Raw genomic sequence first — 25,552 nt, 5'->3', positions numbered from 1 at the left:
ATTATTATCATTATCAAACGTTGTTATTTATGAATCGATTAATCATATAGTCAATAAAATGACTACAGAAAAAGTGATCTTTGCACAACTGTGTTCAGACAGAAATATAGGGATCCAAGTAACAAAAAACCAGCTCAATGAGACAAATATGCTAACTTTATTAAATACCTACACACTAACATAGATATTCAACAAATGTACGTTCTGACAGTGAGCAGGAGCTAATTGTTGTTACCTGGATTCAATAAAATGTCTAAACATAATAACATTTTGCCAGGCAGAAGTTACTTTAGTTAGTAAAAGTAAATTCACATGACATGAAAGAAATAAGCAGCTAGTTTGTGAAGCTTTGACTAGAACATGTGCAATACTTTTATTTAAATTACTTAAATTAATCATTCAGCCATCGAAATAGTAGATTCATTTTTGGTCGAATAATTTCGGCTAATCACTTCAGCACGTATGTGATGCACATACTTTCTGTAACAAAAAAAAGAAAAAATTACTTCTTACTCTTCAGTAAAAAAACAAACAAAAAACTTCTCTGTGACGGGAAGCAACAGGGTTTATGGGACATGCGGTCTTGATTTTGAAAATAACACCCCTGGTGTGAGATAATGGCTTCGTCATCTCAGCAATGCTATTAGAAACACCTTTAAGAAAACTCATACTCATCAAAGCAAGTCCCAAACCTTGAAAACAATAAGAGACTGAATCCAAAAAGCAGTGCCACTTTTCTTGCAGTTGCATAGACGGGGCAGTGGGACTTAAATGCTAATTCCATTCCTGTACGGGCACAGCATTGCATGCTCTAGGGGCTGGGGAATGGTAGCGAATGGTGCAGTCTACATTAACACTAATAGATGGCCAGCTCAAGTCAGGCTCCACCAGCCTGGAGAGGCAGAGAGCCTCTCTTTTCATCGGCAGGTTATTTAGACCTGAATAACCTTAATAAGGGCATCCAGCAATCTAGATACGGTTATTAATGATGATGGTTGTAATGATGGGACTTTGACACGCAAACTCATTTGACACGCTCAGCATCCTCACTTGTCACAGTAAGAAAGGAGAGAGAGAGAGAGACAGAGAATGAGAATGAGAAGGGGAGAAGGATTATTAATCTGATAGATGACTGTATGGCTGCGGGCAGAGAAGGGAATTATCAACACTACAGTAATAGATGAATACTGAACAGCTGCAGAGAGCGGACCGGAGAAAGAGAGAGAGAGGGAAAGGAAAAAAAAAGAGATGGAGACAGATGGAGGGAAGGTTGAGTGAAAGGGATGATGAGGGATAAAGACCCAGAGAGAGGTATAAATAGTGGGAAGAGCAAAAAAAGAGATCAGTAGTAAAAGAAAGATAAAAAAGTGAAGGAGGGAGAGAAGAAGAGACACATTAATATTAATAATTTCTTGCTCAGTAAGAAAGAGAGTGAGAGAGAGGGGGGGGGGAAGGGAGGTAGGGGGGCCCAATAGAGAGATGCATATAAAACAGACAGAGATGGAGGGAGGGGGAATGACAACACAGAGACGCATATAAAGCAGAGAGTGGCGGAGAGATGGAGGCAAAAGAAAATACACATGGAGGAATATGAAACAGGTGGAGATGTAAAGGAAGAGAGAGAGAGAGAGAGAGAGAGAGAGAGAGAGAGAGAGAGAGAGAGAGGGAGGAAGGAGAGGTGGGGCTGGCTGGCTGGCTGGCTGGCGGGTGGGTGGGGGCGAGATTGATCAATAATGCGTATGCAGTAGTTCAATGACATTAAAACACACACAAGGACACTATGATAAATCATATCGGCAGCAGCGACTCTGATCCAAAGAACAGGACACCAGTGTAGTGGGACGGCAACTGCAGTAACAACTGCAACTGCAACAACGGTAACAGTAACAACTGCAACAGCAGTAACAACTGTCAACTGCAACTGCAATAACAGTAACAACAGTAACAACTGTCAACTGCAACACCAGGCAACGATGCAACAGTCATCAGGGACAGTGCTGCTACTGCTCCTTTATCCCGACACCGACGAATAAAGAGGGTTATTTTTGGATCGACTCTCACCTTATTATGTATTTTAATTTCCAGCCACCTTTTTTCACTCATTTCACTGAGAACTAAGTGCCAGAGCTATTTCAGGTAGACAGCATCTGAGCAGAGTTGAAAGGTGCAAAAGAAAAACAATAAGAGAGCCGGTGGAGGCTGAGGTTAAGATGGGTAGCTCAGATGTTGGGATGAGGTGGTGAGCACGAGTCCATAGAGGAGACAAGTTGGAGCTGACAGCTGGTTAGAGGCTGGTTGATTGTTTTCTGCCTCACTGCTGTCACTATCCACATGTTACAATAGTCTCTACCTGTAACTCTCCCTCCTTATCCTCTCTCTCTCTTCCGTTCTCCATCTCCCTTGATATCTCCCATCTCCGTCTATAAGAGTAGGAACACTCTCTTCCTCTCTGCGAACTCTTTTGCGAACCCATTCAATCCCCCTCCTCCTCCCCTCCCAGCTGCCTGCTTCCTCCCTACTACTACTTATTTCCTGGACCTCCATCCTCCCCCGTGCGGCACACTGTAGTGTCCAGTGGCGGGGGTAAACGCTGCATTGACCTCGCAGTTTGATGAAAGATTAACCTGCTGCAATGATGCATATTAACCCTTAACCCCCATCATCCCTCCCCCCCATTCTCTTTCCGCTGCACACAAACTGCAGCTTCCTTTCCCCCTTTTTGCTCTCTCTCTCTGCATTCAAATCTTAGCCAATAGAGTTACCATGGTTACCTATTCACCACAGTCTCCCACTTTGTCCAGCTGTATCCCACCAATTCCACATCCACCCCCTCTCCCCTGCCTCCTCCTCCCTCATTAGCACCCTATACACACTCATATACAAAATGGCACAAACCAAACATGAGTGTGAATGACATCAACACTCCAAAAACCATGAGGCTGCATCACTGTTTTTTAGCGCTGACGATGATGATGATGATGATGATGATTGATGATGATGATGATGATGATGATGATGATGATGATGATGATGATGATAATGATAATGATGTGGTCCGGAGTGATTTACAGTGAAGGGGAATACACTTTAATTTGTCCTGTGTGTCGCCACAAATGACAAGCAACCACAAATCACCAGTGCAAAGGTCAGGGTCATCTCGCCTATGAGTGATAAAAAAAATAAAAGGTAGGTCAACTGACATTTTAGCAAGTAAAAAAGAAATTGAATTAATATATGTGTTCATGAAATTAAAGAATGCCATGTTTTTTGATTTGAGCGTTTGCCTTTGTATCAAATACTGTGAGGTTATTGCACCAAAAATGCCTTTTGTTAAAGTCAGATGTCATTTCAGCACTACAGGGAAATAGACAGCTCCTCTGCTCTCAGGCGCTGATGCTTGTTTTCCCGTTCCAGCACTATGACCTTCAGAGTGCTATCCGTGGTTCACATAGCTTCCTCTTTGACCTCTCTACTTTCCCAATACAACAGCCTAAGTCAGTCTTTCTCAAAGTTAGGGTCTGGACCCAAAGTGGGTCGCAGACTGTTTTTATTGGTGTCGCCAATTGGCAGAGTAAAATCTATAACAATGCTATGAAATGTGAGATCATTTTTCTGATCAAAATAGCAGAAGAGTTTGTTCTTTTTTGCTACGCTGGTCTGTTCAGTTGAGATGCAGTGGGCAGGGCTGTTCACCCCCACCCACACTTTCTCACTTTCTCGTGAACCTTGACCTGAAACTGTGTTCACGCTCTCTAGCTGAGGTAAGGTAACGTTGAGTGTGACTTATGTTATTCCCTCACTCTCGAATGCGTGCATAATGTTCGAGTTTATAAACGTTGGCTTCACCAAAGCAATGCGAAATGCAGAGAGTGAAATGTGTTTATTTGCGGCTAGGTGCCATGCAATACATTTCCTATGCATTGTAAATGCATGGTTCGTTGTGTTCTTTATCAGTAGTTTATACATGTAGATGTCATGGCAATTCAAGTTTGGGCCCTGAGAGACACCCCATTTCTTTATTGGTTCTGGAGCTGAAAAGCCCCTGGGAACCCTTGGCCTAAGTAACTTATTCCACTGTAAAATCCAACATGCTTGCAAAATGGTTAGTTGGGATGTAAAGTATAAAAAGTTGGTAGTGGATGGGTTAAAAACATGCAAAACTAGCATTTTATTGTAATGATATGAAAATATAATTCATCCCCCCCTCTTTAATCGAATGCTCCCAGTATTCCTCTTAAATTTTCCCTTGAGCTTCTAAGACTTTCTTCAAAGTTGAATAAAACATTTTCCCACACTGTTGGACAGCATTACATATACAGTATATTCTCTGTTCTTTAAAACATAAAAATTCAAGACCGTTTTTGAAAGCTACATGATTCCATGAAATTCCAAATGAAAAATTCTAGATGCTCCATGCATCATTTTACACACACACACTACTTCACTGTAATTTAGTCTGACATATTTGATACCTTTGGGATCTTGACAGGAATTTAAAATCAAGTTTTGTGCATTTGTGCTTGGTTGCCCAGTATGCTTGACTTGCCAAAGGCTCTGTAGGTTTGAACAGGTTAAAAGACTCCTATCTTCATATTTTTGATCCAAGCTGCAATGATTTACCCTATCCTGTGGATTTTATTTCATAAAGATTTATGTCAGCCTCTAAAGGTTGGCTAAATGATTTTGCATAATTCCCCCCTTCACTACATATCTACCTGTGACCTGCAGAATCATAATGTAGGAGTGGAGGGTTGGGAAAAGAAACAGAATGGAGTGTATGGATTTTGCTTCTTTCTCCAAAAGAAACGAGTGATCATCAGTGGGGCTGAACGATATGGGAAAATAATCAAATTGTTTGACCAATATTGCTATTGGGATTCAGTATGCTATATATTTAAGTTCCTTATCTTCTGTTTTATTCGATATACACAAGCAATAAATCATTCTATAGTATGACCAACACAAAACTGGATACAGTCAACATATAAACTGCTCTTTCAAATTAGACTAGGCCTATGTGTTGTAATGAAATGAGAGGAATTGCAATCTTTATTTAGCTATTGAATTGTAAAAACATTTAATCACAGTAAATACTAGATCTTATAACGTCAGGCCTTGTAAACATATAATATAATCATCATGACTTCACTTAAATAAAATCTGAAAAAAGGACAATAAAGCACTGCAGAACAACAGGCCAAGTTAATTAATATAACATAACATTAATATATGAAAAATAAATATGAATCTTACTGATCTCCAGTCAGTTACAGTTACAAATCAAGTGCAAAAATATCCTGACTATGGCTCTGCCACTCTAAAAATATTTTTATATCTTAAAGTCGAATGGTGACATGTGGATTTAACATAAATAAAAAAAGTAATAATAATAATTTAAATATAAAAAAATTAATATGAATCTTGCTAATCTCCAGTCAGTAACAGTATTGTTACAAATCACACAAACTGAAGTGCACATTGACTATGGCTCTACCACTCTTAATATATTTAGATAACTCAAAGCCTCGTGGCAGACATCTTGTTCGCCGTTCCTGCGTCAACTTCCAGATGAGTTGCAGTATTTATTCATGGACAAACTGAAACCTACAGTACATTTACTACCGCTTGACAACTTAACTGCTAATGTCTACTCTGCTCCGATTACCATCACCTGAACACCTGTTTGCGCTGAGCACATCCACCATCTCTCTCTCTCTGTCGCTCGACCACACACTTGCTATACACACACACACTATGCACTCAGCTATTCCCCAAAAGAGCTACTCTACTCTTATACCCAGGGGAATACAATTGTACATATTCATTCTCTGTGGGATATTTACTCTAATATCTTTATGGGCACTCCTCACATGAGTGCCTTGTATACTCAGTCCCCTTCCCCCCCCCCCAGTCCGACACCTCTGCTCAAAGCTTGCGCTGGCATTTTACAAGTTGTTTTCTTATTCTACTCGCATTTGCATATGTCACATGGAGCGTAGGGCAGCGTGTGTGCACGTGAAGCCCTACGGTCGGAAGGGCTTCGGAAACACTTGGTCGGAAACACTTGGCCTAGGGCCAAGTGTTTCCGACCCTCTGGTTGGTTATATATATAATTTTTTTTTTTTTACCCTAATCATCAGTGGAGTATACTGACCATGAATGGACTGTGCAGCAGATGGTTAGCTGGAAACTTCTCTAACTGATACACCGAGTGAGAGAAAGGCGGAGAGATGACCATGAAAGATGTGCTGACAGTTAAACAAGAGACGAGTCGGTACCTACAGGCGTGTGCTCCTTCTCTCCAGTGTCCTGTCTGCACATCAGCATGGAGGCACATCAATAATGACTCGGCACACACCAAGATGGCAGTTCATGCAGCCAACGAGAAAAAAAAGAGGAAGAGAAAAGCTCATCATGTCGGTTGTGTGCGGTGGGAATGGAGCCATGACCTTTCCTGATCGCGGTGACATCTCAGCAATCAGGGTTTGTGCCTGTGAGGCTTTAAGACAGTGGAAAATCTGCTCTCACACATCCCCAATTTCTGAGACAAGGAAGTGATTTAAAATAATAACCAAAGACAGATTTTATCCCAAACTGCAGATACGTTTATCCGCTGCACCAACGCTGCTGATACTCAGGGATGTTTATATTTCAATGCAGCCGCTGTTTCAGTCAATTTACTCAATCAATTTAATCAATTTACTTTTTATTAAAAACCAGCTAGCAGTGATCCATGTCTGATATGATGGACAATATCATAATTGATCAACGCCACCATCTAAAGCTCTTAGTCCGGGCTGAATTCAATGATCAGATTCCACAGAAAGCAGTTCGATTTTAGTTATTATCTTGTGTTTCGTCGCAGACTTTTAGTGCCCCATGTTCTACTGTAACTGCCGTTTCAGGGACTTTACCACCTGGAGAAAAATAAAATGCTGAGGGAAATTGGCTCCTTTGATCCAAACAGCATCATTATCGGCCTTAACAGCCCACATAACAGATACCAATAAAAAAACGATTCAGAAACAAGATGTCTGTGAATAGGAACAATGCTTGTGGTCTAATTTCTTATGACTGGCAGTGAGTTAGTGTAGCGGGGGTGATGAAGAGGGCAAGAGTAAGAACCCAGATCCACCTCCCGCCTTGTTCCCTCCAACCCTTCTGTTTACCACTTCAGTGTAAATGCCAACAGCGACGAGTGGATGTCTTCTCACAAACTGACACAGTCTTGGCACCTTGAGGCATCGCCAGGGGGTGAAGTCTCAGGGGAGAACTTGTGTTGAAAAGAGGAACATCCCCTCTCTCCCATCTTTGTGGAGATTCTTTTGAACTCCATTTTTAGGACTACAACACTTTTTTGGGTTCTTATCACAATGGTCAACTCACTGTGTCCCTGGCCAAAATTGTTTTAAAAGGTGAGTATTTATTTATTTTTAATCTGGAAATAGTGATCATTTTAAAATGAATTTAGCAATTAATCAAATGTAATTTAAAAAAAAAACATGTTACATGTACATGTTTTGAATTCAGGGGCTACTTTCAGTATGGATTTGCACTGAAAATACTGGAAGCACAGGTAATAATTATTAACTTTTTAGCATTTGGCTAAAATGCTAAGCTATTGTACCAGTAGCACAAGTAAAGAGGAGTTACAAAGCTAGGGAACTACACACACACACACACACACACACACACACACACACACACATACACACACCACACACCATTAGGTGTTCAGCTTGCAGATGTGCTCAGTCAGTCTTGACAGATTTTGCGCCTAAACTGGCTACCGTCGTCCCATCACATGATCAAATAGAGACTTGACATTGGACAACATCAAGATACATATTACTTAGCAATCATCATTGCATTTCTGTATATGACAAAAATACCAAAGAAAATACAGGGGTGCAAAATTGTCACCTTTAAGTGAAAATTGCCGTTTTAAATCCAAAATAGGTAATTTGTGTGATTTGTGTCGATCTGATGAGTTTCTAATTTTTTTTAAGTGCCCTGAACTGATGTCCCCCTTACATATGTAGCAGTAATTACATTGATTCTAGAGTGAGACTTTATCCTCATGCTAAAATTGACTGTGAAGTCGCATTTTAAAACAGATTTTTTTTTTTTATCCTCCCGTGGCATCTTTGCTACTTTTTTCACCACTGATGAGTTTGCACCCTTGCATTTAATTGGATATTTTTTAAAGTGTATTTATAGTTTATGTTGAATAAGCATATCATTTTGTTAGAGATTGCTACTGACTATTTAAAAAAAAAGAAAACCATGAAGGAGCTGGGTTTGCCTTTTAAAGGGCAAGTATAGCAAACAGCACCGTTTTTTAATTTTTTAAGACTTTTGTTTTATCTCTTACACTCCTTTTTTAATCTAGTACTTTAACTTAATGTTTAACCTATGTTTCCCATTTTTCTGTGTCAACGTTTGTTGACCCTGGTCTCAAGACTCTGATATGAACGTTTTTTAGCCTTTTTATTTCTGCCTACGAGCAGTTTTGAGCGTCAGTTCAGAACTATTTTCAGGAGTCACTCCAACAACTATTTAGATAAATGATTGGAAGAGCATGAGGAGTTTGAATGCCCTTTTATGGGGATGTTGGTTGCTGGGATGACTAATAAGAAGCATATGCCTGTTTGGTGCCTATGTATATAAGGAAGGAAGAAGGACAGTCCCGCCTACGGGCCCCAGTGCAACACCACTGCCTGCACTGTCTATATTTACGCCCCTGTAACTTGTAGCAGTAAAAGTGTATTGAATTGAGCAATGTTGCGTGTCATTGCGTATGATTTCAAATTTTCATTCATATAAGAGGACAAATGCCAAAAATTGCATCTTGTCACTTTAAAGCTCTGTAGAACTGAGGCAAACGTCAGAGTTGAGTGAGGATTCTCAATGGGTTCGTCATTACAAGTGATGTGATCCATTGTTAATATAACATTTTGATTATAGCCGCTTACAGTTTGAACATTTGTGAATTAGCACTAAAAGTACACTAAGCTCAGTCTTCACATTTCATAGTGCTAAAAGCTTAATTTCTCTCAAACTACAGCAGTGAATGCTAAAGAGTTAGCATGCAACATCCAACAGTCTACCACGGAGACATGGACGTTTCCAGATTTCTCATAATTTAAAGGTCATTTGACCAGCAGGCAAACGTTCTCTAAATTCCACATCAGCTCAATCATAATTTCTTAAAGGGATTCTCATTTCCAAAGAGGCTGGCCCCTCCAGTGAACTGCATTTGAACACAAAGCGCCAAACCAAATCAGTTTCATCTCACTGCTTCTTATTAGAAGGGAATATGACGGACCACAATACAATCAAGTAAGAAAGCTGCAGTGAGGTATTTCCTTTTCCCAGACATTCATTTCTTCAGGCCTTCCCAGGCCGAGGTGGAGCTGCTCTATCACAAATGTGATCTCCATGCTGCACAGCTCATAAGAAGCAGACAAATTTAGGATATGATAAATCAGTGCTAATACGATACCCTCAGCATCTGCTAGTTAACATAAAACAACCACTAAATTTTCATTTGCTAGGCGCTCCTCGCTCAGCCTGCAATATCTGGTTCGTCCCAACCAGGGAAAAAAAGCAGCTCATGCAGAATAACATACAGTACACAGAGGCCAAGTTAAATATAACATGTGCCACCTAAGCTGAATCAAATATTAAATCATTTAAATAATACAATGAAACATATTTCATTTGTTTCAGCATCCTAGTCATGTCAGATAGTAATTCTGCCATAGAGACGGTTTCACCATAATCGGTACATTATAATCCCATCCAGACCGTCCACAGTCTGCCCCCTGCCAGCATGAATGTTTAGCCCAGTCTGCTCATCTAGCCTGGTTTTTCCTTCAGACTCAGCCCCGTCCTAGTCTCAGGGTAGTCTATCACACTTAAAGCTTACACTCTTCACAGGCACTTATAAACATTAAAAGCATTTGACTAACTGCCAGGCAAAATTGACTTTGGGATGAAAGACCAGGGGGCTTTTAAAAAATGAAAAGGGAAATTCTGCATCAGGACACAGAAGCCCTGATTTAATTGAAAACACACACAAAAAAAGCAGTTTTATTGTGCATAAGTAGCCGAGTCACGCAGAGGGTTTTTCTCTTTTTAATGATCGCGGAGGGGGGTTGGGGGTGGGAATACAGGGCAATGACAGAAGGTGCTTGTTAATAGTTTTTAGATGGGGGTGCTGTGGGGGTCGGGGGAGTGCAGGGGACACACACCGCTGTGTCATTTTGTGCTGGAAGGGAGAGAGGAAGTCCCACACTCCCCCACTTCCTTCCCTCTGAGTCCTCTGCTGGCCTCCTCCGCTGTGTTTACCCTCCTACCCCATGGCACTGAAAGAAAGCTGGACGAGCAAGCTGGCCTTGCTGGTGAATGAAGCCCTGACGTCACTTGCCCACACACACACACACACTGTAAGCAGTGTGACTAATAGCGTACTAACGTCCTTTGTGTTGCCTCAGTTATACATCATTCATGTCTGGCCCCCAGGGGAAAGAGCCCCCCAGGTTATTGAAATATTCAGACGTTAGATGTTAGTACAGGTGAATCAATGATGCCAGTCGATAACTCCCCCCCCCACCCCCCCCCTCAACAGGGATTGCCAGATTAAGGTGAAAACACCACTATTGTACTTGATATTGATTTCTTTTTCTCCATTTGTACGCAGTGATTTCCCCACAAGTACAGGTTTATGTAGAAACATATTTGAGTCTGCCTACCTTTATACTCAATTTGTGTTTGACAGCTGATATCATTAAGTGGCTGGTACGTCAAAATGGGACAAGCTGGGGAATGGGAGTAGGGAGGGTTTCAAGTTATTACTGATGAATCAAGCCCACAGCATAATGACCTGCAGCGTGTTGAAGGAGAGATATGTATCTGCAAGGATGTAATGTAACACTGACAAACATGGCACTACGTTTATCTGCATCCTGAGATAGGTTTAACTGTAAGGCACTGAGTCCTGTGCACAGATATGCAAGCTTATGAATCCTTCTAAGTACACGGAACACTTTAAAGTCACAATCAAATAATTTTTCACCTTGCTGGATAATAATACTGTATTCCACGTTAACCCCTGAACAAGCTGCAGGCAGTATACAAGTCTGTTACCTTATTTGGGCCACACTGTCTGAAACCACAGTTGCTAATTGCATACAACACAAACCAGTAAAATAATATAATTTACAACACACACACACACACACACACACACACACACAAAAAGGTGAGAAAAAAGACCTACGTTTTTACCATTTACCTTCTATAAATTCGTGGCCTTGACCAACTGCCACTTTGCTTGTTTGAAAGCCATGATGTCTCTCTCTCATGGGTGGGCCAAATTCTCTGGGTGGGCAAAGCAGAGAAAGGGGGGGTAACCTTGCTCCTTATGACCTCATAAGGAGCAAGATTCCAGATTGGCCCATCTGAGCTTTCATTTTCTCAAAGGCAGAGCAGGATACCCAGGGCTCGGTTTACACCTATCGCCATTTCTAGCCACTGGGGGACCATAGGCAGGCTGAGAGAATGCTTATTAATATTAAAAAACCTCATTAAGTAAAATTTTCATGCCATGGGACTTTTAATGCAGATCCAGAAATTCTTTAACATTTTGCAACGGCATTCTTGAACATTTCAGTTTATTCCTCATAAACGCATGGAGTTATTTTAATGTGAAAAAACCACACAATTGCCTATCACTGTGTGTAGTTTGATTCATACAAAATGTTGTACAAATTCACTGATTGTCTAGCCTTGGCAAAGCTGTGCACTCTCTTCATAGAGGTTTGTTGATGGCACTCCTACCAATACCCGCATCTTTTTCATCAGCTATACTTCTAATCACATATTAACATTCAGTTTAGGATGGAAATATGTCAAATTATGGAAACAAGATGCATTCAAAGACTTGTTAAAGACGCATTAAATTGCATTATAATAAAAGATTATACACTCATTAATAGTTCCTTAAAACAAAAGCATCATCACAAACTTTAGAAGACTACACTGACGTCCAGGATCATTCCACGTGAAAAAATGTAGTAAATGCGCTTTTGATGTCTTATAATGCCTTGTTACCAGTGGAGCTAATCTCTCATTTTGTACTCCACAACTGAATGTACAGAAGGTCAATTGAGCTTATGATTGTGTGATACACTATTAATTAGACAGAAACTCCTCCTCATTTCCTCCCTGTTTACTTATTAAGCTTCTTAATGTCATCTCCTGACAGGACATGCAGCCTGAGATGCTGTTACTCTCACACATTTCATGTGTGTTTTGCCACAAGAAGGTATTCACTTTGGTTATTGGAGCAATATTACAATGAGTGCTTATTTTTAGAAAACAGCACAACAGCCTGATGAGGTTTCTTAAACCGGAGCATTCAGTGTTCCACATTTTAATCACCACTCATCCTTGTCAAATAGGATATACTGCAGCCCCCTCTGCACTGTATCTCTCTCCTACCTCGTCCTCCCACTCAACATGTCCAAAGACGCGCCGTTGCTCTCATTAGGATGCAGGACGCAGAGAGAAGCCCTGATCTATTCAGAATATTGCTCCTACAGGAGTGGGGACCTCCTCCCCTTCAGAGGGGGCCAAGAGCTGCAGATTAAAAGTCAGTGTGTTCATCACCCTGCTAAAGCACTCCCATTAACAGACATTACATCACATGTTCAAATCCCTAACTGTGGGCTTCATACCACTTGTCATGACATGTTGGGATAAAAGTCTTTTTAATGTTAACATCTTCACATTCACCGCGCCAGCTCTCAACTTAAAAAAAAATCCAGTTATTACTATCCGTTCTGTGGCGCTGCCTGGTCAGGATGCCGATTTCGTGAACAATTAATCCGTATTTAAGGTTGTTAAGTGTGTTGATACACTCAATTCATGCGTGCTGAGGGGTAAGCTAAAGCCAGCAGTTAATCAAAATGTCTCTCAGCCATTTACAGTGCAATGTAAACTGCGCAATTTTTTAGTTGCTCTAAAACCTTTTCCCAGTGTTTCTGAGCCAAGCGATAGTTGCTCCCAGCTGTTTCGGAGACGAGGATCTGGTTCAGCATTTCTGTTTTTCATGCTGCCCTCGCTTTCCTTTTTCCGTGTGTGTGTGTGTCTGTGTGATTTATTTTGGGAGGTCAAACTGTGGCGTGTCAACTCTGTACTTGTGTGTGTGTTTGGTGACATTTCAGCGATGGGGTCGGTCTACGCTGCATTCAGTGTGTATCTCATGATAAAAAGTTACATGTCTGAGAGTTCAAGCCACAGGGCTTTGAGTTTGAGTCCACATCTATGAGAAGAGTTGGGTAAGATGTTTTAAAAATGTGTTCCTTATACAACTAGTAGCATAAAACAGGAGAATGACAACTATCACCTCCCAGAATACAGTAAGGTTCAAAGATAAAGGTAAGAAAAACAATTACAGCAGGTTTGCTTACACATACAAATCTGTCATCAATTAAATTTACTTTTCTCACTTCATTTTTCTGAAATAATCCATTGATTTTTTTATACGATAAAATGTGTTGAATAGCCCCTTATTCCTTGTGTGGCTGCAAAACGTTCTCCATGCATTAGATTACATTGATTTCAGTATGATGTAAAAAGATTTCCCTGATGCACAGAAAGTAATTCATCAAAGTCGATACAAATCATTTTTATGTTTATGAATGCCACCTTATTGTTTTATGGTAATTCAGTTTTAAGTGTAGACTCCTTTGCAACATATATCACTGACTTGATGATGCTTTCACGTGCTGTTGAGACGCTCCGAAATCAAGAGATTCAATAGCTGCCAAGCAGCACACAGGCAACAAGTATTTTGTCAGAAAATCCAACCCAGAAGAAGCACATATATATTTAGTTGACACAGAATGTGAACTTGACAGCCAACTATTGTTATGCTTCTTATATACCTCAGTATTATCATAAGCGATTGTAGAACAATCACTTTAATGCATCAATAATCCAAAGTGTCAGTGAAATCTTTTTTCAATTTATCCAAATGAAAATAGTTTTTTTCTGTTGCATTACAGCTATTACAAATACTCCTACACAAACCTTGAAAATACAAATGATTATTATAATATATATTATATTTGACTGAAACACATTGTGGTATGCCAAATATAATATTCAGCACCATTTTAGACTACAGTCACATTTTTGAGAATCTCTGGAGGAGCATTTAAAGATTTTGATTCTTTATACGAGTGCCTGTCTGCATTCATGTTAATGTATCTGTGTGTAATGCACTGCTGAGGGGATTTTATAGTTTGCACTATTTTGAAAAGAATAGCATAGTGCTACAATCTGTTGCTACACAATACAAACATGTAACAGAGGAACCATTCTAAAATCGACATGAAATCAACATAAGATCAACATAAAACATCTTAGGACATGAAGGAAGGACACATGACAGTACAGAAAATACTACCTCTTAAAAAGTGACTGTAAGAATTAAAGTGCTATGTGCAAAAAGTGCTGGTGTATTAATTGCACTTTGCTCTGTTGTGCTAAGATTTACATTTAGGTGGTGCAGAGCCCCAGAGTGAGCACTCTTATTATTAAATATAAATCTAACAGTTGGAGGCTGGTGTGCTGCACATCCACATACCAGGACACAGCTCGCTGATTCTCTAATTGGAGCGGGGAACTTGCTTAGTTTCAACAACTCTGCTGTGAAACAGTAACACGTTGGAGTTAACAGGTGCAGTTTTTAGAGTAAACACTAAGTCAAGTCTCTCTCATTTCCATCATGAACACACAGTCGACCTAACCGCTCTACATGAGAACCGTTAAGGGGCAGACATACTTGTTTGGGATCAGAATAAGTAATGTCATTGCAAGAATTACTTCACTACTCAAGGCCAAGGTCATGGATATTGGGTTGCACAAATGGCGCTGTGGCTTATTCTCACGCTGTTTGAGTGTAACACGCTACACATCTGTATATCTTTAGCGTAAAAAAGAAAGGATGTGCAAAGACCACAGTATGACAATGTTTATGGCATCGTAAGGATTCAGTAACATAATGTGACATGTTGCTGTGCAGGGGAGTGTAGTTAAATAACAGTTACTTATGAAAATGTTCATGATTACATTGGGGGTTACATCTGAATATTATCTGTAAAAAGCTAGGCTGTATGTTAAATAATAACAATTTTGTTGCTTTGCATGTTTTTCATATGCACAATGTCTTCTTTTGCCAATTCCAGCCACAGATTGATGCTATTCGGATGCTTTCGATTGGTTCTCCTGCTTGAATTTGCAGCGCAGCCCGTCTGACAGTTAAATTGCCTCTCAAGCTGTCTGAGAGATACCACTATGGCTACCGATAAAAGTGCTGGAAATATAAAAAACATTTCATACAAAAATCTGAGGAGGGTTCAAACATAACCGTGCAATGTAAAGAATATTTGCCAGTGATCAAAATGCTATCGACGTCAAAAATATGTCGAGGTCCAACCTCAGGAAACATCTGCCGGTATGTAAATTAAGATAGCTTACAGTAATTTCACACACCGGGCTTCTTATGTGTATTGAGATATTTTATCATCATATTTTGCTTGGTGCATTTCCAGTAGTTAATATTTTATCGCACTACATAAGAAGTTAGAAAAGTAATTCAATATAATAAATTACATTACTTTGAAGTAATTGAAATAGTTAAAATACTATTACATTTTAAATAGGGTAACTTGTAATCGGTAACCTGTTACATTTCCAAAGTAACCTTCCTAACAGAATGGACAAGATAACATTAAAGGTATGCAGAAGAGAAAAGGAGTAGTGCAACATCAGCACTACACTCTGAAGCATACAGCAACAGATCTCACACTGTAACAGGGCTTAGTGTTTAATTAGGATTTCAGAGGTGAAAAAAGGGGAATAAACATTCAGACAGTGTGGTGCAACATGTGGAGCAGAGGTGGATATGCTTTAATTATGTGTCCATCTGTCTGAGCATCCCCAGCTCCAATGACTGTACGCACCACCATACAGTTTTATGTATAAATAAACAAACAAATGGCGTGGGCGTGCATGCGTGATAAGCTACACTCTTGGCCCCCATCCATTCAGGCCTCGCCCCAGCCTTCTCTATGAGTGACACACTGACTAATACACAGACAGATAAACACTCACGCTGACAAACACGATAAGGCTTTGCCCACGAAACACTGACACGGACTGACTGATGGACGTCTCCATGGAGACCAGTCACCAAGACTGACACAATGTCTCTCGCAGCCGAGCACCGTGCCAACTAAATCAGAGAGGTGAGGGAAAGGAAAAGAAAGGGAGAGAAAAGGAGAGATAAACAGTGGGAACACACTGTGCAGCACCAGAACCATTACAAAGCAGCACTGAAATATTCTAGCGTCTGGATGCAGTGCAGATCTGGTCTAACAGGCCACGTGATCGTCTTCCCTGCCCTTCGATCTGCTCCTCTCACATTTCAGTCTCACCCCATCACTCACACCTCTCCATCACTTTTTCTCCTTTACACTCCTCTCCTCTTAAAACCCCTCGATGCTGCCTTTCTCCTCCGCGTCTGCTCCTCTCTTCGCCCGCTTTCCTTTCCTACACCTAAGGCTTGTTTATTTCCACACCTCACCTCCTCTGCTGATTTCTCCACCCTTCTCCTCTCTGCAGGTTCTTGTCTCCACCTCCCTCTCTCTCTCTCCCTCTCTCTCCCACGCTGTGTGAAATGGAAGCTCTTACAGAGACCTGAGGTTGCCATAGTAACCTGCCATAGTAACCACTCACCATCTTGCGTGTCTCCGTCACGTCGGCGGGTGCTCGGGGCGTCCGCGGCCCTGCTCTGCAGCTGCCTAAGCGGGGCGTCACTTCAGTAAACCCTGCAGTGTGATGGGAAAGTTTCTGGTTCAAATCTGCTTTTGCCTCAATAAAACTTCCAAATGACAACATTTCTGAGGGAAGCAATGACTGATAGCTGACAATTCTTTTTATCTGCAGGTCAGTTTGATGTATTATTAGACAGAGGTCACCACAGGCACACAGCTGAGAGGATAATTGGCTCGGAATGCTCCAAATATGCATGTATGGTTTCCAACTTTCTCCATGTCAATAAAAAGATCAAATTAGGACTCACTTGGGCTTTATAGTCAAGTCAAGTGGGTTTTATTGTCATTTCAACTATATACACTGTATATAGTGAAACAAAACAACGTTTCACCATGGATCAAGTGGTGTTACACATTTAAAAATATATGAAAACGACATTATCTAAAAACACCACAGTAGTACACCACACTATACCAATTAACAGCCATGTTTCAATAGTCCCACACAGGGACATTTGAGCCTAAATGCCTCGCCGCTGCACCACTCAATCCAAAGCTACCACAAGAGAAAAGTGCAAGAGAGGCAAAATATATAAATAAAGTAGTACAACTGAGTCAACACTCTACATATGCCGTGGAGAGTCCAGGGAATGGGAAAACAAACAGTAAAGGCATGTAAGGTTCACGTGATGGCACTGAGAGTAATCTTCCTAACCATACGGCCAAATCTGTGATTTTTCACAGCGATAGCGCCCAGCTTCACTAACTACCTCCTCTGTGGCTCTTAGCGGCCTCCAGGGACCACTGCTGGCACGTCTCATCTGCCTCTTCTGGAGCCACCATCTCACCGTGACTTCAGTGCCCCCTCCCACCAGACCCTAAAAATACGACAAGCTCCAACCAGATCCAAAACAATGACGGTTGACTACGTGTCATCTTGTGTGACAGTGTGCCCACACTTCTCTCCAGGCATCTCATTGTTATCTCTCAGAGCGCAGTAGAAACCAAACCTGTCTGTGTCATGCTTGAATCACAAGGAGATTAAAAAAAACTGTTAAGCATCACAGTTTGGTCATCAGGGTTATAATTTCATGCACTATCTGTTACTTGCCATCTACATCACCAATATTTATACTGTCATCATCAGCAGCATCAGTATGCCACTACTGTTGTGCCTCCAGCCAACGCAGCCAGTCAGTGAGGCAGACAGAGAAAAGGCCCCAGCCTGACTCTGCAATGCTGTATTGAGCTCTTATGCCATCACTGACCCGAAACAAACTCCCTCAAGACTCTAGCCAAGCCGGCAGTGGCTGCAAAGCACGGTGGTCACTGAGGCTTGACCGCCTTCATTACCCAATCCCATTTACTAATACTTAATCTAACCAGGAGAAGATAATATCTCTTTTCTTTGCCAAACTCAATATCAGACACGCAGGGCTGACCGCTTTCTCTGGCCAGCTTATTTCAAACAGCATAAAGCGCCCCGGCTGTTTCAGTCTCTCGAGTTAATGCGATGACTTGCGAGCGAGCTACTTTTGACCATCTTCACAAACGCATGATCAGATATTTTTTGCTCTCCCATGGCGCATTCACGGACTCATGAGAGGAGGGAGGGGAAAGGAATTGCCTCAGTCCATTTTTCAGGCATCCCTTTCCACTTTAGGTCATGATGAGAATATATTCCTCAGGGGAAATCTCACCATTTCTAATTATGTCAATTCAATGGATTATAGCATTCATTTTGTCTCATTAACCATTGCCATTCTTCCAACTATTATTCAATAATTAATGCCTGGACAGTCATCATGATCCCCAAAGGGCCAACACCCAGGCCTGGACGGGAGACTCAATCAAACCAATCATGGCTCATTATATCCACCCCACCATCATAGGCAGCTTAGCATTTCAGCTGTGCATGGGTCAGTGCTCATGCACTCCCAGCCCCCTGGTTACTGAGATTCAAATTGTGCCATATCATGCACAAAAACAGAAACTCAGATCTCTATCCCCATGTTCAAGCATGGCATGGGCACGTGGCGACCCGCAGGGAAATGTCTGATATGATCCCAGCGTCTTCGATGGAGGCTCGTCAATTTTTAGCCTCTCATGGCTGATCAGCAAATCTCCCTTCACCCTTCAACCTGTGTACATCAGCAAGTCGTGCCTCCATCAATCAATGACACCCTAGCCCCGTGAAGAGATCAGCAACCAGCTTGCCCTGATTAGAGCAGTTTTAGTGTCATCTATAATCTCCATCTCTCTCTTGCTCTCCCATACACAGAAATGAGTGTCTGTGCTTAAACATAAGCATGCACAAATGCACACTCACACAGACACCAAATTTAGGGCAACAGTTACTCTCTTTGAATTCTAATGTAGCAGCAGAGACGTCCCTCAGAATTAATGCAGTCCTTTGTCCTTACAGTAAGGGGACGAGGAAAGGCAAACTACTTTTACCAGATTGAAAGCATCCTGGCTTCATTTGATGCACAAATCGTTGACATTGGGCAATATTTTAGGGGGTAATAGTTTATATGCTGGACTCCTCTTGTGCCCTTTCCCACCTTGTGTGTTTGTTTTTGGAGGATTTGCTGTGACTTTTCCACATCTCCTCTGGAAATAATCCGCAATGGTTCCATAGTTCCAACAGCGCTGGAGCAGTGGGGGGCTGGGCATTATCTCAAAGTCACACCTTCCCTCTAGGCCAGGTGTGCAGGTGTAATTTACCATGTCCCTGTTAACCTGCTTGCTTGTTTTCATCAAGCTCATCGGCCATGCATAAGTGGTGTGCCTCGGAAATTAAAGAGCAGCCGGGCCTGATTCCTCAAATGACTGGAATCGCTCAGCCGGTGCTTAATTTGCGACACGGGAAGGAGTCAGTGCTCGGTTTTGTGGGACACGTATGCCTATGTGTTCAAATTAGGGGTTGACAGTTAAAATTAATAAGATGGTCGCATGCTTTCTGTGTTTTTTTTTTTTGTTGTTGTATTTTTTAAGTTAGATTGGTGAAAAAGTTCAGGATATCCTGTTTCTTCTTCTACAATAGCTCAGCTGATGAGGAATAAAAGGTGGATCTGCTGTGTAAATTGAAAAAAGGAGGCTGGATGATTTCAGCTTTCTTACAGGGCAAACATTTGAATTTATAAAAATTGGCCAAACTGTCTTTCCATTAAGCCATAAGTGGAACAGACTGGAAGTGGAGCCTGTTACAGGTGCAGAATCCTTAAAGGGGGAATAAACTGAATAAAACATTCCACCAGCATCGCATTATCTAATCTGTGTTAACCTTTCCTTGTGAATCATGACATTGTTCAATTTTATTAACATGCATATTAGGTCAAGAGGTGTCATGACTTTGATCCTTCAAAACTTAAAAGTAGATTTGACTTACTGTAACTTGTGCGATGTTTTCCCTCTACTTCCAGGCCTTCACTTATTCAGTACAGCTTGTCCCTGTATTTCTCCACCACCACATTTCATTGAATGAGGCTTGTAGGAATTCCTCCATCCATAGAAAAAAAAACATCACAAACGCTGAATAGACAATTTTCTTGTTTTCTTTTGAGTGGCCGCGTTCTCATAAATGTCAGCCTTTTAGTAACCTGGCCCACTTCAAATTCATTTCGGCTTAGGTAACGCTTGGGTTGGGGAGTGGGAGGACAGCAAAGTTCAAGACAAACAAATTCCACTGACATTTTGGCCTAGCTTTTGCAGCAGCGAGACATCTTGATATTTTGACGTGCTGTCCTGAGCTGGAGGACCTTGCCTTTAAATGTGATATCAAGTGACAAGCTTCTCATGAAGCCGGGGCCTTGCAGTGACTGGTGCTGTTGCATACAGTCCATGATCAGCTGGGGGAGAGAAGCCTCACTTTCTCACTATTGAACATTATGCCCACAATATAAAATACATATCTTTAGAGGCAACATAAAAACTTAACATCCTCTTAAAGTTTTACTTCTGCAGGCCTATTTTGGAATGAATATGCTGTGAAGCCAGGGCTCATAAATGGTATGTGTCATGGTCATTGAGCTACGCTGGTGTAGAAGTTTACAGGTACTGTAAAGAGCGTTAAATGTAATACGGATGCATGAATAGAAATCACAGGACATAAAATGCAGGCAGCAAAACAGTAGTGATTAATCGGCCTGTGGCGATAACGGAATATTTATAATGACAGCGCCCATCTGACAGTGATGTGTTAAACAAAAATGTCTTATAGCACTCCTCCAGAATTCCCTTTAAATTCTCCTTCAGCTAATTTCTTTCTGCAAATCTGCAAAAAAAAAACTTGCAGTGTTGGAGGGGTCTCTCAACGCATTACCCCGCACTCCATCCCTCCTTGTTAAATCCATACACACACACACACACACACACACACACACACACACCTCAACACTACCCCCCTCCCCTGTCTTGTCTAATCCTGCCCCAGTGCCCCACTTCACCTTCCAACACCCCATTAATAACTTATTCTTCCTATCATAAAACTCAGGAGATCATCCAGCTGGTCCACAGCGCACACACACTGCCAGCAATCTCCTCCCGCCAGTCCCAGCCCGTTCGGATTTCTCTCAAACACTGCACATTAGCATTCAAATCCTCTCATAACCGTATCATTGTGTTGCAGATAGAGGCAGTAGATCTTCATTCATCAGTCCTAATCTATCTGCTCCTTGTTCTCAGCTGGAGGGGCCCCAGGCTCTGACTCAGAGCTTAACCCACCGCGCATAAGCCGCAAGGTGTCTGCGCATTTTCCTCCGAATCTGGGGTCATCAGCGGGGGCCGGCGCGGGTAACTGAACCCCAACACACAAATTAACACTGCAAACGGGTCCGATTAGGGCGATTTAATTGAGTATATTTGAGTGGAAGCTGCGCGTTAACCGGATCAAATATTAAGCCCTGTCAACAGCGTGTGCTACAGCGGATGCTCCTCTTATCGCCAAGGTTAGATTAACTTGTGTCGACAACAAACGGATGACAAAGGATTAAATAAACAAAAAGAATGAAAAAAAATACGAGAATGTAAGAAAAGTTTGAATTGTGCATATGGACATACATTAGATAACGCAAATCAATTGATGTCCCCTCATTTTCTCTCACACACACGTCTGCCTGTCTCGTCATAGATGTAATTCCTGGATATCAGCCACGCAGTGAGTGAGGAGGCCTGTACCGGAATACACACACGGGGACACTTCATGTCATCATATCAAGTCATGGATGCGGATTTCCATTCCAGCGCATTAGTAGTTTGCTGCGCGTGGAGCAAAATGCACAAACTGTCCGGACGCGCGCGCACACAAACCCGCATGCCACAAGCAACAGAAACAGAGCGCGTGAAGCTGCATCTCGGCTGTCTGCGTGGATGTCATCGATGAAAACAGTGAGTGATGGGAGACCTACCTTTATTTTAGGATGCTGCGATCAAGTCCTGAAACACGCGCTCAAAACACTTCCCTCAAAAAAAAAACAGCGTATTCCACTGCAGAGCCTCCGCCGACGCTGGCTTCTTCTCCTCTCTCTTTCTCTCTCTCTCTCTCTCTCTCTCTCTCTCTCTCTCTCTCTCTCTCTCTCTTTCTCTCTCTCTCTCTCTCTCAGATTGATTCACCCTTTCCAAGTGCTGCGCTGCCACCCCTGGTAATAAGAATTGTCTCAGAAATCTTCAGGTGGATGAAACCACTGGCCGACGATAAGGGGACGTTACACTTCTGCTGCTGCTGCTGGGGCATTGAATATGAAACTTTATTTATTTACTCAATATTTATTTTCTTATTTTTGTATGCAAAAATATTACAATGACTACTGTTGCAACCTGCAGACATATCACCATGCACGTAGCACATACACAAGACCCAGACAGCCCATGGCAAAGGCTTCAATATGAATCTCACCTAAAATAAGATGACATAATAAACAAAAGCATCTATACTTTAATCATTATAATAACCTTCACAATTGTTATGACACTTCTCCTTTACATTGCACGGTGTTGCAGTTCACAAACTGCACATTTAGTCTTCTTTTCTTTCCATCTTCAGTTTTTGGTTTTCTGTATTCCATCACTCACACACGTGTGTCCATATGGTCGTATAATCTCTATAATATGATGATGGTGGTGTTTACAGCTTGTTACAGGGAACATTTGCTGCTTGGCCGGTTCCCCTGGCAACGCTCAAGCACACAGTGCTGAGCCCCACCTGTACAGCACTGGCTCATTGGATTGGAGTCCTGCCTGCCATTGCAGCTCCCATCATATACACAGTAGGCCTATGTATGCAGTATACAGGTGTATTGATTGACATGCTGAGATGGAGGAGGCAAAGAAGGAGATAGGAGAGATTGTGTGTATATTTTACAGAAACCAAATTCTTATTATTTTAATTATGTGATTGATGTCAAGTGAGACTCCCAATGGGATAAGAGGGGTAGGAGGGGGAGTACACAATTAAAGGGGGAGTGAGGTGAGGTTTAGGGTCAGGTTAAGGTGTGATCAGAGATGAGTTGTCAATCACCTCAGCAGGATATTAACATGAGGACATATGTGAGAGAGTGGGTGGGTGGGTGGTTGAGTGTCCATCAGATAGCAGAGGGAAAGAGGGAGGGGGGTGTGTGTGTGGGGTGGGGTGGGGGGTGTTTCAGACGGGTGATTAGTGCTGGATTGATAACGTTCTATATCGAGACTCAGAGGATCGCTCTTGCACCTCAACGCCAGCTCTCCATCACAAGCACGTGTTATCACACACACTCCTCACACACGTGTCTTCCTTCTAGCTCTGCTCTATCTCTCTCACACACACACACACACACACACACACACACACACACACACTTTATATGGGGAACAAAGTAAAGACTGACCCTTACATATGCAGTCTGGATGCAGCAACAGGGTGGCCAACCTGTATCTCTCTTATTAAACATTGCACACTGCACACTCCGCATGGCCTTGGCTGCCCTTTTCCACTTTATGCACAATATGTTCTCACTCACTTGACCCCCCCCCCCCATCCACATCCCCACGCTCTGCAGTGAGGGTCTAGTAGCATCCACAGCCTGTCCCAGTCCTCTGTAATTCCAACAACAACGCTCTCTCGCTCAGTGCTTTTGCATTGCGTCGCTCCTTTCCTCTCTATCTCCTCTCCCCTCCCCTGCTGCCTTCCTGCCTCCCTCCCTCTTTCTCTCTATTAAATTTCCAGTCACACAACAGTGCAGTGGATATGCCTCCCTCTCTCTAACTCTCACACACTCTCCACCACCACGTCCCTCCCTCCTTCTCTCCCTCCCTCTCTCACACATACATACCTCTGTCTGTGGAGGTGTTGTCGTCCTGGATTTCTCCCTATCGCTCGCTTTTGATATTGACTGTTCTCTCCCTCCTTTACTTTGAACCTCTCAATCTCGCTAAGTCTTGATACAAGGCTGCTCTCTTTTCACCTCCAGTTGTCTAATCTCCCCCTGTCTCTCCCTTTCTTCCCCCCACCCCCGGCCTCATTATTTAAAAGAGCCCCCTCACATTTCCTCCTCTTCCTCCCCAGCCCACTCTGTTTGTATATCTGTACTGCAGTGTCTGCTCAGGCTATATGGTGTGGAGTATAACCTCCCTCCCCTCCTCCCTGTGGTGGGTGTGCAGGGCTCGCTCCACCAAGCCAGCCTTTAACTGACTGATTGAGTGGCCACCACAGGCCGATGAATGAATAAAGATGGGAGCCACTGTGAGGATTAATGCGCCTCATATGAAGACAGAAAGCTTGCCATCTAGTATTTCTGCCTCTGCCCTGTGGATGAGGCTGCTCTCTCCTCCTGTGCTCTGCCTTGTGTTGCTGTGTGTTATGCTGTGCTGGCATATTTGGCTGAGAGACGAGCAGGCGCTCTTTTTGCCCTGGGTTATGTTCAGGTCCGGGGGCCTCGGCTGCAGTTGCTGCGCTGGTGTGAAACCTCTGCCATCGCCGTGCTGTGCTGCAACGGCATGGCGAAAGGAAGTGGGGCAGATACGCCGGTGGTGTTGTGAACACGAAGCCTGCCTTTCTCCTCCTGCCGTTTCTGCATCTCCCCCCGCCTTCCTCACACGCTATCTCAAAACTGAACTCTCCACAGCCTCCGAGGCCCTAACTGAGCCCTGATCCGTATCTGATGGTGAAACAGCACGCCAGTGGCTACAAAGATTCCAACCTGTGTGATACCAAATTGAACACTCGGCCTGTCGTGACTAGCAAGCAAGGGTTGAACGCTCTAACGCTTATGCCTGTGTAAACCCTGAAACACTGTTTTCACCCACAGAGCAAGTAGCTCTTTTAAACACAGCGTTAACCAAGCTTGTATCTCCACTACTAAAGCCAATACTCCTCCCTTATCAGAAACAGCCCAATCTGGCAACCACATCCATTAGGCCCAATAGTACCATTGATCTGCCCACACCCAAGCCAAGTGGACCTCAACCACCAGCCCCTGAAGACAAATTCAATTCTAGGTGTTATATGCTCCTCCAACCCGCACCCTCCTCTTAATCTCTCCATGCAGGCTAAACTCATCTACCACCACGACCATCACAACACATTCACTCGGTGTGGTGAGGCTTAATAATAAGACTGTCCCTCCTGCTCCTCCATCGCTCGCTTCTGTCAACCTCCTCCGGCAGGGCGTAAAACAAACTCTGCCCCCAGGCCTATAAACCCCATTATGCTGAGCAGCACTTCTGCC

General features: G+C 42.5%; 1 protein-coding gene across 8 annotated transcripts in view; it reads right to left on the bottom strand.

The window, feature by feature from the left end:
- Positions 1 to 24,306, bottom strand: part of lrrc4ba (leucine rich repeat containing 4Ba) — a 32,442-nt gene extending 8,136 nt beyond the window's left edge. Inside the window, exons 1-4 of one of the 8 annotated variants that reach the window (XM_039825706.1) lie at positions 24,158 to 24,306; positions 20,242 to 20,352; positions 16,813 to 16,904; positions 16,189 to 16,309 (exon numbers count right to left, since the gene is read on the bottom strand). The gene's annotated coding sequence lies outside the window, so the exon portion shown is untranslated. Of the gene's footprint in view, positions 1 to 6,282; positions 6,450 to 16,188; positions 16,310 to 16,812; positions 16,905 to 20,241; positions 20,357 to 22,258; positions 22,533 to 24,157 lie in introns of those variants that run through there. The other 7 variants (XM_039825705.1, XM_039825707.1, XM_039825710.1 and 4 more) reach the window with 7 other exon arrangements.
- Positions 24,307 to 25,552: the final 1,246 nt, after the last annotated feature.

Source organism: Perca fluviatilis, chromosome 15, assembly GCF_010015445.1.
Source record: "Perca fluviatilis chromosome 15, GENO_Pfluv_1.0, whole genome shotgun sequence".
NCBI classification, from domain to species: domain Eukaryota; kingdom Metazoa; phylum Chordata; class Actinopteri; order Perciformes; family Percidae; genus Perca; species Perca fluviatilis.
The sequence above is the reverse complement of the archived record's forward strand: the minus strand, read 5'-3'. Positions and strand labels throughout refer to the sequence as shown.